General features: G+C 40.7%; 1 protein-coding gene across 2 annotated transcripts in view; it reads left to right on the top strand.

The window, feature by feature from the left end:
* PCNX2 (pecanex 2) overlaps positions 1-9,374 on the top strand; it is a 289,788-nt gene that overhangs the window by 54,138 nt on the left and 226,276 nt on the right. The gene's annotated exons all lie outside the window — the stretch shown is intronic.

Genomic DNA, 9,374 nt, shown 5'->3' on the forward strand with positions numbered 1-9,374 from the left:
GGGCAGCAAAAATCAACAGATGACCCCTGAGGACTCTCTTTCTGGTAAAATGGTTCAATTAGATTAATTACTGACTTCTTTAAAGAGAATAATGATCCGGTTTTGTAAAAGCAGCTTTCCCCTTCAAGAAAAGCTTTATCTAATGTCCCTGGTCATCATTAACATTTCTTTGTGTGAACATGCCAATGGAGAGCTCTTGGCCCGCCATCTCACATGCCAAGTTCTGTCTTTGACCACTTGTCTCTCCCAAAGGTAATTTGCCAGGGCATTTGTTTTAAGAGCTCTAGGAAAGCATGCCACATAGCCATGCCTATCTTCTCCTTGTCGTGCTTCACAGATAAAATGAACTAATATACATGTTTGCTATCACACGTACAGACTATTGAGACCATGTTCTCTATACTGTCTATGCTTTGAAATAAGTTAGTCATTTAGAGGGAACTTTGTTATGGGGTGTTGTGGCAATTCAATGGCTCATTTGGGCATAGGAGATGTATAGTGCTTCCTGTTTAATGCATGAGAACAAAACTCAAGTCACTTCACTTAGCAAAATTATAGCATTGAAGCGGTTCCCTTGGTAGTTCTGGGAAAGCAGTTAAGGGACTGCCATCTGTTTAACTCATGCTCAGGAAAAATGGCTCAGTGCTGTACAGAGTCAGAGGTGTTCTTCTGGATCTAAACTGTTGTCTGACGCACTTATGATGAATATTCCAACAGTCTCAAAGTCCTCCCCGGATTTGGGGACAATGAAAGCTATGCCACTCATCATGGGAGGCTGATTTATTTGGATTCATAATAAGCCTTGGCTTTTGTGGAAGTTCATGATGTAATGATGATTTGGGTATCTTTGAACTGGTTGTATGAAGGAAAAACTATTGTAAATAGGATAAAAACAAGCAGGCTGGTTCAACTGAAACATTTTAATCCCTGCATTAGTGTACCACTATGTGAGGGGTGTGCATGGGGAAAGCTTCATCTATATCTGTAATGGAAAGAGTGATAACAGAGCAGAAGGCAGCTGATAAAGTGCAAGCCTGCAAGTGAGGGTTTTGCCACTTAGAAGGGTCAGGTAAGGTCCCTCATGCCTTACACCTGTGTCCCAACACACACCTCTGGTCTTTCTATGGGAAGCTATATTATGGCAGTTCCTGGCCCCAAAGGAAGTATTTCCCTATAATAACTCTGGTAGTGGCAGCCTCCATTTGTTAAATATGTATTATGTGTGAAGTGCTAAGTCATGAATTATCTAATTTCACCTGCACGACAGAGGGGAGATGGGTGATATTCACTCCATTTCACAGAAAAGGAAGTAAGTCTAAGAAACATGCTGAATGTCAGTAGCTCATAAGTGGCCTCTGGACACTTGAATCTCCCTCCCTGCTACTACCCCCCTCCCCGGGGGAGGGGCCTATGACCTCAGAGCTCCTTGGCTTCCAGGAAGGTAGTATAGACAGGAGAAGCTGGTCAGTGTCAGATGGTAGGAGTGGTGGCTACTCCAGTCCACTGGAGGGCATTTATCCTGTCTGCAGAGGGCTGCTGCTTCTCCAGATCAGTAAGCCTGGCCACCAGATTTTCCAGTATTTTCTGCAAGGAGCCAAAAATCTACATTTATTTGTAAAATTCTGTTTTGTTTAATGTTATAAGTTTTAATTTTTTTTAAACACCACAGGCCACTGATGATGTGTGTGGTTGGCTGTGGCCTGTGGACTACTGGTTGTCCACTCCTACTCTGAAGCCCAGGCCTTCACCTGTACCCTGTATCCTCCTGTGGAGCAGCCCTTCCTGCAAACACATGCCATATGGAGATGCCCTTATGTGGTCCCCAGTGCACATGGTCCCCACTGCCTGGGCAGGTCTGCGGTGAGCTCGCTCCTCCAGACTGCTGCTTTACTCCCTCCATCCTTCCTACATTAGTCAACCTTCAGCTCTTCCCTTCTAAGCACCTGCTCTTCTTTGCTTTGAATGCCCTTTTCCATTCAGCTCTACCTTTTGGAGTAATCATCTCTCAAAGCACAAATTACAATCTGTCTCCTTCTACTTCTTTATCTTATCAATCCCTACTGTGAAAATAAAATGACTTTTCCATGTTACCATCAGAGAAGGGCTTATCACATTTATTTGTTTAGGACTCCCATCTCTCCTAGACTGTTCTTGTCTGGAGAAAAATGTGCCTGTAGAGCCCTCACTTAGCTCTCTGTAGGTAGATGTTTGGTACATATTGAATTGAATCAAACTGAATCCTAGGAAATGACACAGATAGCACAGCTGGAGTTCTGGACAGTGCACAGACCAGCTGGGCCTTTAGGGAGAGCAGTTGAGAAGCTGGATAGGATGGGCGGAATCGGGCCACAGGGGCCATGAAGCCTGGTTGGGAAGTTCACACTTTGTTCTACTTGCAGCATGAGCAATTTGACCTATTTGTAGACAGAAACAATCCAATGAACCTGGGATTATAAAGATAACATCAGCAAATAACTCCCTCACCTTGCGATGCTTGGAATGAAAGAGCCAGAAGCACTAGCAGTTTGCCTGGTCATTTGAATACAGAATGTTATCTTCTTTTTGTAAGTGGGAAAATGGACCCCCAGACGCCCAAAACTGAAACTAAAAACCCCCAAGACCCCCAAACCTGTGGAATGACTCTGTTTAAACCCACTCTACGTAGAAATCAGAGATTGCAACTGAGATTAGATTTTCCCTCTTTGTATACCACTCAATCCTGAGGAAGGCTTTCTCAGTCCACATGGAAGGAGGCTGTGATGATACCTCAGGATCCATAGTATCCCGTAGCATATGAGTGTCAGCCGTAGGCTGATCCAGATTTAGGTTCCTGCACTCATATAAACTTTTTGGTTGACATTGAGCAGCTTGTTTAGCCATTTTAGGTATTAGTTTCCTAATCATCGATATCTATAGTACTTAGGACGGTGCCTACCATAAGGAAGGACATTGTTGTTATTACCTGTAACCAGAAGCAGTAGACCAGGGACTCAAGGTCCCTAATGGCCTTGTAGAGCAAAGCATCCTGACTTGACCTAGGTAGAAGCCTTCCCTCTTGTGCTTTTTTGAGTTACTTTATGAGATTTTAAGTGGTTAAGTAGTCTGCATTCTCTCTGTCAACCTGTTGTATTCCAATGTTTTGGCCTCTGTTGTAAATTTAGAGCAGGTTGTTTAATATTGTATACCTAGCTTCTCATGCCATTAAATGTTGAGTTCTCCCACTACAATAAATATAAATTTTGATTTTGAACTTGGAAGGATTCCTGGTTAGGGCTGGTGCTAAGCCATTCAGCCATGCAAGATATTGGAGAGGCAGCTTTTTCTCTGTAAGGCAACTTCAGTGGCTGGGATTGCCTCCAACTAGGCCATTAAACCACTGATTCTTATTATTGGCAAGCAAGCCATTCCTCTTTGCTATTGTTAAGTCCAGTTACCATGTAACAGTTTTATATCCTTGACTCCCAAGCATGAATAGGGAATTGTTTGCAATGTAACTTCCATGTCTCTTTGGGGATTCCTGGAGGAAACCAGGACAGGAAACAAATCTCCCTCTTTGCTGTCACTGTCATTGTGGGAACCAGTGCATTTCTTATTCACTGCCAAAGAAATATAAGCAGCATTTTCCAGTTGCACATAACTGTCCATAAAGCAGGTACCTTTGGTAACACTCTCTAACATAGTTCTGTTTTCCCTAGAACAGCATTTGGAATTGCTATTTTAAAAAAACTTTTAGAGGATAAATTCACTACCCAGTACCTAGGTCTGACTCAGGGGCTCAGAGCCTAAAATGAGCTACTCTATCTAGAAATGTGTAGTCACTAGTTTGCCCAGAAAATCAAAGTTGGCATAGGCTATCTGCTTGGGAAGTTGAAGTACATCTTGTGTCTAAAAGCTTCATTACAGACTGGACTTTTGTTTCTTTCCTCTGTAGGTCTTACAATTAAAGCTTAATAGCTTTTTTCCTTTGTTCAGCAAAGATTTATGGTTCTTTTGTCTATAAATTCTTCCAAGTAACATCACAGAGCTTTCTTCTGAGAAAGCTATATCACCACACTTCAGTACTAATCTGGCTTTTCCAGTGTCATAAACAATCTAATGAAAATGCATACAAAATGCATATTGTTTGATCCGCAGTGAAATCTGATGGAAAGACAAAGTATTTACATTCATTTTGAGCATCTGTTATTCAAAAAGTAGACATGGTAGTCTACTGAATGGAAGACTGATTCTGGAGAATAGTAGTTTAGAGTTTATTTATTTATTTCAGAGAGAGCACATGTGTGCAGAAGCAGGGGGGAGGAGCAGAGGGAGAAGAAGAAGGACAAACCAAATCCTCGAGGAGTGCTGGGCTCCATCCCATGACCCTAAAACCATGACCTGAGCCTAAGCCAATTGTCTGATGCTTAACCGACTGAGCCAACCTGGAGCATACTAGTTTACAGGATTTTTATTGGAGGATTTTTATACTTCAACTAGTTTTTAATTGAAAAAGTAGAGTAGGTTGGGTAATAGTGTACTGATTTATCTGGATTCACTTATTTTTGGTTTTTATTTGCTTATGAATCATTGTAGTATATATCAAGGCGGATATTGTTCTGGTTATAAACTACACTTATTTTTGGACACTGCTGAGTCTCTAAACCCATTGAGTACTATGCTCTAAAGGGGAATTGAAGCCTTGCACTTACCTTTTGTTGCCTCTTCAGAATTCTTACTCTTTTGTTGATATTACTAGCCTTTCTTGACCTTTATCTTGTTAAAACTTCTCTTACTCTTTGAGATCAATTCTCAGGAAAGCCATTGCAAGCCACAGTGATATGTACCTGGTCCCCAAAGAAGTCAAGTAACAAATAAATTATGTAAAAAATAATTATCTTTTTTAGAGCTCTTATTTCCCCCCATTAGTCAGAAGAAATAGTGGTCCCTTGTTTGGACTAGTGGAGCTAGAGTATGGGGTATTGAAGTTAGTCAATTAGATCTTCAAAATGTGGAGAAAAATGTATGTTCTCCCAATATTGGATATACTCAGTTCTGTGTCCCATTCAAATTTAATGAAAATGTGAAGTCTGGTTATAAATATTTCAGAGTCTGCATATAGCTACATTAATATGTTAACTTGAAAAGGAGAGTTATATGTGTACTACTTTAAATTAAAAAACTTTTGGGGGGATCTGAGTGCTTTTGATCACACAGAAATAGAAGTAGTCTGAAAGAAGCATAAGAGCATCCAGAGGTTTGCCTCTGAAGAGTTTCTGCTATTCAAAATTTCTATGCCCTTTGTCTTTTGTTTTTTAGTTATTACTCTTCTGATCCTTCCACTCTGGTCTTTATTTCATTTTCTTGGACTCATGAGAGAGAGATTAAGTTTTCTTTTTTTTTTTTTTTAATTTTAATTTTATTTTTTTAAATTTTTTTTTTAAATTTATTTATGATAGTCACAGAGAGAGAGAGAGAGAGAGAGAGAGAGGCAGAGACATAGGCAGAGGGAGAAGCAGGCTCCATGCACCGGGAGCCCGACGTGGGGTTCGATCCTGGGTCTCCAGGATCGCGCCCTGGGCCAAAGGCAGGTGCCAAACCGCTGCGCCACCCAGGGATCCCTCTTTTCTTTTTTTTTTAAAGATTTTATTTATTTATTCATGATAGTCACACACACACAGAGAGAGAGAGAGAGGCAGAGACACAGGCAGAGGGAGAAGCAGGCTCCATGCACCGGGAGCCCGACGTGGGATTCGATCCCGGGTCTCCAGGATCGCGCCCTGGGCCAAAGGCAGGCACTAAACCGCTGCGCCACCCAGGGATCCCCAGAGATTAAGTTTTCATCCAGGCACTGAGTCATAAAGATGGAAGATTCATGAATTTGCTTCTAGAAAGACTTCTGTTTGGGACACCTGTGTGGCTCGGCGGTTGAGTGTCTGCCTTCGGCTCAGAGCATGATCCCGGGTCCAGGGATGGAGTCCCACGTCGGGCTCCCTTGAGGAGCCTGCCTTTCCCTCTGCCTACGTCTCTGGCTCTCTCTTTCTGTGTCTCAAATAAATAAATAAATAAATAAATAAATAAATAAATAAACAAATAAATAAGGCCTTTGTTCTGAGGCACCATCTCTGAATTCCTGGGAAGAAGGCGGGCCGCACAGTGTGCTTCTGTTTTGGTGGTCACAGCCCTGACTACCACACGGTGGCAGCAGACCCCATGCTCAAGGCCCTGTCTGTCTCCCTCCTTTCGCTCAACTGCGCAGGTGAATTTTACCCTCCAGTGAAAGGAGAGTTCTTTGCAAACTTTAAGTCTAGAATCCATGTTAACATTCAATAAGAAAGCCTATAGTTTTCAAAACAATGTTACTGTATTTAAATATCCAAATATTGAACACGTTGCTTGCTGTGACTTCTATTTTTAAGCTGTTCTTCTGGGTGGCTTGTTCCTATGTCCCCTGAGTAAGCCTGAAAAACAAGAAGGATCGACAGAAAGAGAAGTCCTCCTTCTCTAGATGGTGGGCCATAGTTTTTGGGATCTGGAAAAGATAAAGAATTTCAGGATTTTTTTTTTCCTACAGTAATGGGAAAATATAGAAGAAGCACACGTATTTTGATTGTTACTTGTAGAAACCTAGATGAATGAAAACTGGGGCTACGGTATGGTGGAATGCTGACACCATCAATCTGAGGCTCAGCTCAGCCGGTAGAAGAGTCACCATTCTGGCCCAGTCTAGCTTGCTCCTGGCCCATCTTTATCTCCTTCTAGTGGCTGCTTCTTTGGTAGCTTCTATCATGAGCCACTATTTCTGCTATTGCTCTGAGCTCAATCTAGTTTAAATCAATTTATTGATGCCATCACCCTGAACCACAGTAGCTTACCAGACATTAACCAGACAGTGGGTAATCAAGACCAGATATGCAAGTATTGTTCAACAGTAGTTCAGAATGTAGTTTTACTACAGGGTTGGAATATTACGTTTTAGAGAGTCACTTTCTCTTAAAACTCAGCTCTTTCACATTATATTTATTAATGTGAAGGGAAATCTCTGGCCTTAAGTTAGTAAAACAGAGACTTTTTATTTTTTATGTATTTATTTTATTTTTATTTTTTAAAGGTTTATTTGAAAGAGAGAGAGAGTATGAGAGGGAGGCGCAGAAGGAAAGGGAAAGAATCTCCAGCAGACTCCAGGCTGAGTGTGGAGCCCCCCCAGGGGCTTGACCCTATGACCCCAAGAACACAACCTGAGCCAAAACTGAGAGTCAGACACCCAACTTCCTGCACCATGCAGGTGCTACAGAAACTTTCTAGGTCATTGTGAAGCCCACAATGCACGGCTGAAAAACAAGCAGCAGGTAGTCTGGGAAGACCTGTAAATAGAAGATGGACAGGCATTCTTTAAGAGTTGGTAGGAAGACTCCTGCCCACTGTGTGATTTTTTTTGTGACATTGTCACCTCTTTGGTTCTTGAGTGGGCAAGCTGGTGCAGGCGGATTACAACCAGGACAGCAGGACTCCAGAGAACAACATCTAAGTGAGGGGAGAAATCTCTTCCAGGTGAGCAGTTCTGCCTAACATTTAATCATCCTCTGCCGGCCAGAGAGGAAGCCCATCTATACATGCCAGGGCAAGCTTTCTGATGAGGACTTACCAATCATAAAGCTACGACAAAGCTAGTAACATCATCATGCTCTGCTTAGAATACTCAACTTTCATAAAAGAGGTTAATGAAGAGGGAACTTAATAAACTGTTTGGATCTCTTTTTATAAAATAGGGTTAGGTGCGAGTTGAGGGCTAGACACTCTCTCCCCATTCATGCTAATAGAGACAACTAAGAATTAATGTTATGTGTATGAAAAGCATAGGAATCATGTTGCTATTTAATATGAAAATAAAGTCAGGTTCTAAATCAACAGAAGGAAAAGAAACAGTAAGGTGTGGCTATTAAGTGTCTACTATATGGGAGATACCATTTGATGGTTTAATACTAGTCTGATTTAATTCTCACAACCTCTACACAGGAGGTATCTTCCCTGTTTTACAGGTGAGAGTTGAGGTAGGACAACAAATGCTTATAGACACAGATAGTAATCCGCAGAGCAATAATTCAAGCCTTGTTCTGTTTAATTCTAGAACTTATCCAAAAGATTTTAAAAAGAAAACCAAACCCTAGATTTTTACATGGGCTTTTAAAATGGCTTCAATTAAGAAACTAAAGTTATTTATTGTTATTATTACTTTACTATCAGAGACATGCTAAGTAACATGCAGATATTAAGCTGAGGTGTATTAACACTTCTTTTGTATCATATTTCCTGGCAGGAAGTACCAGCAGGGGGAGGCTTGCTCTAACACCTGTCTGTTAGACCTTATACAAAAGCCAGGTCTTAGTTTATTTCAGCTGGCAATAGAGGGTGCTATTCGCTTTCTGGGTTTTCGCACAGAAGCACACATTTCTATCCCATTCCTGCCTATTTATAGTCATCATTTACATTATCGATGGCAATGTCACATTAATCTTTTGGTTTTAGTGAAGTTCTGGCATTTGCTAAGATTTAGATTCTCCTGAATTTGTACAAGCAAGGCACTTACAACCCTATTTTATTTCGCTACTGAACAAAAGAATTATAGTATGCAGTGGTTTCTATACAAAGCAAAAAAATTTGAATGAGCATTGCCTTTATAAATTTAACAGCTTTTTTCCTCTGTTAACAAAAGATGTTGCACTACTACAACAGGCAGGAAACAAAAGCATTGTTTGTGAACAGTCATCCAAATAATGGAAGGATGGGACTTTTAAGTTTGCAAACTCCATGCACTTCTTGATTTGCTTCTTAAATCCTGATTTTACCATATGATATTTCTTGAATGGTTCTTTACAGAGACATAAGTGTACCATCAAGTAGTCATGAATTATGTCTGAAAAATGTACAGGAATATGTATGCATGCACACACACACATATGTGTGTGTGTGTGTGTGTGTGTGTGTGTACAGTGGAACTATTTTAAACACTGTTCCAATGAAATAAGTATTTACATGTTGGTGAATACAGTAGTAGAGGGTAAGGAAAAAGAAAGATCCAAAAACCTGTCAGAGACTTTATAATTAAATATGAGGCTAGAAATCAGAAAGGCATTACATTAGTGTAGCATCTGCATTCTTGAGGCAGTTTGAGCTGCAAGTTCTATAAGACCCCAAAATCACAGCAGGTTAGTAGTCAGGAAGTCCAAAAATATAATCAGTGCAAGGTTGGTTAATTCAGACACTCAATGTTGTCATCAGGAAATGAGTTTCTTTTTCTTGTTTTTTTTTTTTTTTTTTTTTTTTTTTTTTTAGAATTTATTTATTTATTCATGAGAGCTACAGAGAGAAAGACAGAGACATAGGCAGAGGGAGAAGCA

This window comes from Canis lupus, chromosome 4 (genome assembly GCF_011100685.1).
Source record: "Canis lupus familiaris isolate Mischka breed German Shepherd chromosome 4, alternate assembly UU_Cfam_GSD_1.0, whole genome shotgun sequence".
NCBI lineage: Eukaryota > Metazoa > Chordata > Mammalia > Carnivora > Canidae > Canis > Canis lupus.